The sequence below is a fragment of the Eretmochelys imbricata genome, unplaced genomic scaffold, assembly GCF_965152235.1.
Source record: "Eretmochelys imbricata isolate rEreImb1 unplaced genomic scaffold, rEreImb1.hap1 Scaffold_36, whole genome shotgun sequence".
Taxonomy (NCBI): domain Eukaryota; kingdom Metazoa; phylum Chordata; order Testudines; family Cheloniidae; genus Eretmochelys; species Eretmochelys imbricata.
This window is the reverse complement of record NW_027554348.1, coordinates 262,501-267,500: the sequence shown is the minus strand read 5'-3', so window position 1 is coordinate 267,500 and position 5,000 is coordinate 262,501.

Here is a 5,000-nt window from a genome sequence, read left to right as displayed (position 1 = left end):
GAAGCGAAGCGGCCACCAGGTAAACCCATTGAAAGTATAGGGTTGACCTGGTGGCCGAAAAGCGAACGGGCCACCAGGTCAACCCGTTGAAAGTATAGGGTTGACCTGGTGGCCGAAAAGCGAACCGGCCACCAGGTAAACCCGTTGAAAGTATAGGGTTGACCTGGTGGCCGCTTCGCTTCTCGGCCACCAGGTAAACCCATTGAAAGTATAGGGTTGACCTGGTGGCCGAGAAGCGAAGCGGCCACCAGGTAAACCCATTGAAAGTATAGGGTTGACCTGGTGGCCGAAAAGCGAACGGGCCACCAGGTCAACCCGTTGAAAGTATAGGGTTGACCTGGTGGCCGAAAAGCGAACGGGCCACCAGGTAAACCCGTTGAAAGTATAGGGTTGACCTGGTGTCCGGACGGGAGTGAACCCCCGTACCCGGGGCAGGGTGACCCGGGCGGAGCGGTGTCCGTCCTGCCCCATCCCGCGGTGCAGGCTCCGGGTTGACCTGGTGACTCCCCTGCCTCGGGTGGGCCCGATCCTTTTTTCCGTTTTTTTTTTTGGGCCGGCGAGTGGTCGGGATGCCCCCCAGGCACCCCTTTTGGGGTCGAAGAAAAAAAATTTTCAGACTTCCAGGGGCCCGATCCGTGGCCGCGGAGATTCAGGCTGGGCTGGCGGGACTTCTCTGGCAGAGGCTCCGGGTTGACCCGGGGACTCCCCTGCCTTGGGCGGGCCCGATCCGTTTTTCCTTTTTTTTTTTTTTTTTCTTTTTGGGTCCGGAGACTGGTCTGGATGCCCCCCAGAACCCCTTTTGGGGTCGGTGAAAAAAATTTTTTAAAGACTTCCAGGGGTCCGATCCCTTGCCACGGCGTCGCAGGCTGGGCTGGGAGAGTTGTCCGCGGGGGGGCAGGCTCCGGGTTGACATGGTGTCCCGACGGGAATGAAGCCCGGAGCCCGTGGCAGGGGAACCCGGGCGCAGTGGTGTACGCCCGGCCCCAGCCCGCGGGGGCAGGCTCCGGGTTGACCTGGTGTCCGGAAGGGAATGAAGCCCCGAGCCCGGTGCAGGGGGACCCGGGCGGGGCGGGGTCCGTCCGGCACCAGCGCGCGGTGCAGGCTCCGGGTTGACCTGGTGTCCGGACGGGAATGAAGCCCGGAGCCCGTGGCAGGGGAAAGCGGGCGCAGTGGGGTCCGCCCGTCCCCAGCCCGCGGGGGCAGGCTCCGGGTTGACCTGGTGTCCGGACGGGAATGAAGCCCCGAGCCCGTGGCAGGGGAACCCGGGCGCAGTGGGGTCCGCCCGTCCCCAGCCCGCGGGGGCAGGCTCCGGGTTGACCTGGTGACTCCCCTGCCTCGGGTGGTCCCGATCCTTTTTTCCGGTTTTTTCTTTTTTTTTTATTATGTCCGGAGAGTGGTCTGGGTGCCCCCCCGGCACCCCTTTTGGGGTCGGTCAAATATTTATTCAGACTTCCAGGGGCCCGATCCGTGGCCGCGGAGATTCAGGCTGGGCTGGCGGGACTTCTCTGGCAGAGGCTCCGGGTTGACCCGGGGACTCCCCTGCCTTGGGCGGGCCCGATCCGTTTTTCCGTTTTTTTTTTTTTTTCTTTTTGGGTCCGGAGAGCGGTCTGGATGCCCCCCAGAACCCCTTTTGGGGTCGGTGAAAAAAATTTTTTAAAGACTTCCAGGGGTCCGATCCCTTGCCACGGCGTCGCAGGCTGGGCTGGGAGAGTTGTCCGCGGGGGGGCAGGCTCCGGGTTGACCTGGTGTCCGGACGGGAATGAAGCCCGGAGCCCGTGGCAGGGGAAAGCGGGCGCAGTGGGGTCCGCCCGTCCCCAGCCCGCGGGGGCAGGCTCCGGGTTGACCTGGTGTCCGGACGGGAATGAAGCCCCGAGCCCGGTGCAGGGGGACCCGGGCGGTGCGGGGTCCGTCCGGCACCAGCGCGCGGTGCAGGCTCCGGGTTGACCTGGTGTCCGGACGGGAATGAAGCCCGGAGCCCGTGGCAGGGGAAAGCGGGCGCAGTGGGGTCCGCCCGTCCCCAGCCCGCGGGGGCAGGCTCCGGGTTGACCTGGTGTCCGGACGGGAATGAAGCCCCGAGCCCGTGGCAGGGGAACCGCGGCGCATTGGGGTTCGCCCGGCCCCAGCCCGCGGGGGCAGGCTCCGGGTTGACCTGGTGACTCCCCTGCCTCGGGTGGTCCCGATCCTTTTTTCCGGTTTTTTCCTTTTTTTTTATTATGTCCGGAGAGTGGTCTGGGTGCCCCCCCGGCACCCCTTTTGGGGTCGGTCAAATTTTTTTTCAGACTTCCAGGGGCCCGATCCGTGGCCGCGGAGATTCAGGCTGGGCTGGCGGGACTTCTCTGGCAGAGGCTCCGGGTTGACCCGGGGACTCCCCTGCCTCGGGCGGGCCCGATCCTTTTTTCCGGTTTTTTTTTTTTTTTCTTTTTGGGTCCGGAGAGCGGTCTGGATGCCCCCCAGAACCCCTTTTGGGGTCGGTGAAAAAAATTTTTTAAAGACTTCCAGGGGTCCGATCCCTGGCCACGGCGTCGCAGGCTGGGCTGGGAGAGTTGTCCGCGGGGGGGCAGGCTCCGGGTTGACCTGGTGTCCGGACGGGAATGAAGCCCGGAGCCCGTGGCAGGGGAAAGCGGGCGCAGTGGGGTCCGCCCGTCCCCAGCCCGCGGGGGCAGGCTCCGGGTTGACCTGGTGTCCGGACGGGAATGAAGCCCCGAGCCCGTGGCAGGGGAACCCGGGCGCAGTGGGGTCCGCCCGGCCCCAGCCCGCGGGGGCAGGCTCCGGGTTGACCTGGTGACTCCCCTGCCTCGGGTGGTCCCGATCCTTTTTTCCGTTTTTTTCTTTATTATGTCCGGGGAGTGGTCTGGATGCCCCCCCGGCACCCCTTTTGGGGTCGGTGAAATTTTTTTTCAGACTTCCAGGGGCCCGATCCGTGGCCGCCGAGATTCAGGCTGGGCTGGCGGGACTTCTCTGGCAGAGGCTCCGGGTTGACCCGGGGACTCCCCTGCCTCGGGCGGGCCCGATCCTTTTTTCCGTTTTTTTTTTTTTTTTTTTGGGTCCGGAGAGCGGTCTGCATGCCCCCCAGAACCCCTTTTGGGGTCGGTGAAAAAAATTTTTTAAAGACTTCCAGGGGTCCGATCCCTGGCCACGGCGTCGCAGGCTGGCCTGGGAGAGTTGTCCGCGGGGGGGCAGGCTCCGGGTTGACATGGTGTCCCGACGGGAATGAAGCCCGGAGCCCGTGGCAGGGGAACCCGGGCGCAGTGGGGTCCGCCCGGCCCCAGCCCGCGGGGGAGGCTCCGGGTTGACCTGGTGTCCGGACGGGAATGAAGCCCGGAGCCCGTGGCAGGGGAACGCGGGCGCAGTGGGGTCCGCCCGGCCCCAGCCCGCGTGGGCAGGCTCCGGGTTGACCTGGTGTCCGGACGGGAATGAAGCCCGGAGCCCGTGGCAGGGGACCGCGGGCGCAGTGGGGTCCGCCCGGCCCCAGCCCGCGTGGGCAGGCTCCGGGTTGACCTGGTGTCCGGACGGGAATGAAGCCCGTTTCCCGTGGCAGGGGAACCCGGGCGCAGTGGGGTCCGCCCGGCCCCAGCCCGCGGGGGCAGGCTCCGGGTTGACCTGGTGTCCGGACGGGAATGAAGCCCCGAGCCCGGGGCAGGGGAACCGGGGCGCATTGGGGTCCGCCCGGCCCCAGCCCGCGGGGGCAGGCTCCGGGTTGACCTGGTGACTCCCCTGCCTCGGGTGGTCCCGATCCTTTTTTCCGTTTTTTTCTTTATTATGTCCGGGGAGTGGTCTGGATGCCCCCCCGGCACCCCTTTTGGGGTCGGTGAAATTTTTTTTCAGACTTCCAGGGGCCCGATCCGTGGCCGCGGAGATTCAGGCTGGCCTGGCGGACTTCTCTGGCAGAGGCTCCGGGTTGACCCGGGGACTCCCCTGCCTCGGGCGGGCCCGATCCTTTTTTCCGTTTTTTTCTTTTTTTTTTTTATTATGTCCGGGGAGTGGTCTGGATGCCCCCCCGGCACCCCTTTTGGGGTCGGTGAAATTTTTTTTCAGACTTCCAGGGGCCCGATCCGTGGCCGCGGAGATTCAGGCTGGCCTGGCGGACTTCTCTGGCAGAGGCTCCGGGTTGACCCGGGGACTCCCCTGCCTCGGGCGGGCCCGATCCTTTTTTCCGTTTTTTTTTTTTTTTTTTTTTTTAGCGGGAGCGTGGTCTGGAAGTCCCCCCAGCACCCCTTTTGGGGTCGGTGAAAATTTTTTTCCGACTTCCAGGGGCCCGATCCGTGGCCGCGGTGTCGCAGGCTGGCCTGGGGTCCTTCTCTCGCTCCGGCCGCGGATGGCGAGACGCTCGGCCACCAGGTCAACCCGGAGGAAAAGCGGCTGAAAAAAACGTCTAAGTCCCTGCTCGGCCACCAGGTCAACCCGGAGGAAAAGCGGCTGAAAAAAACGTCTAAGTCCCTGCTCGGCCACCAGGTCAACCCGGAGGAAAAGCGGCTGAAGAAAATGTCTAAGTCCCTGCTCGGCCACCAGGTCAACCCGGAGGAAAAACGGCTGAAAAAATGTCTAAGTCCCTGCTCGGCCACCAGGTCAACCCCAGGAAAAGGCTGAAAAAATTTCTAAGTCCCTGCTCGGCCATCAGGTCAACCCCAGGAAAAGGCTGAAAAAATGTCTAAGTCCCTGCTCGGCCACCAGGTCAACCCCAGAAAAAGGCTGAAAAAATGTCTAAGTCCCTGCTCGGCCACCAGGTCAACCCCATTCAAAGTAACGGGTTGACCTGGTGGCCGGCAGTCTCACGGAAGTCCGGATGGGGTCGCCAAAACTGCCCTCGGCCGACCGAGGGAACCACGAGGTCGGATAGATTTTCAGATTGGTCCCGCTAAATTGGCGGTTGGATTTTTCACATAGTTCATTCCGAAGGGTGTGCGGAGATTTCTGAGGACAGGTTTTTCAGAACCTGTGAGAACCAGAGATGAGCCCGGGGGACCAATCTGAGTGTTGTACCCGATCATGCGAGGGGGGAA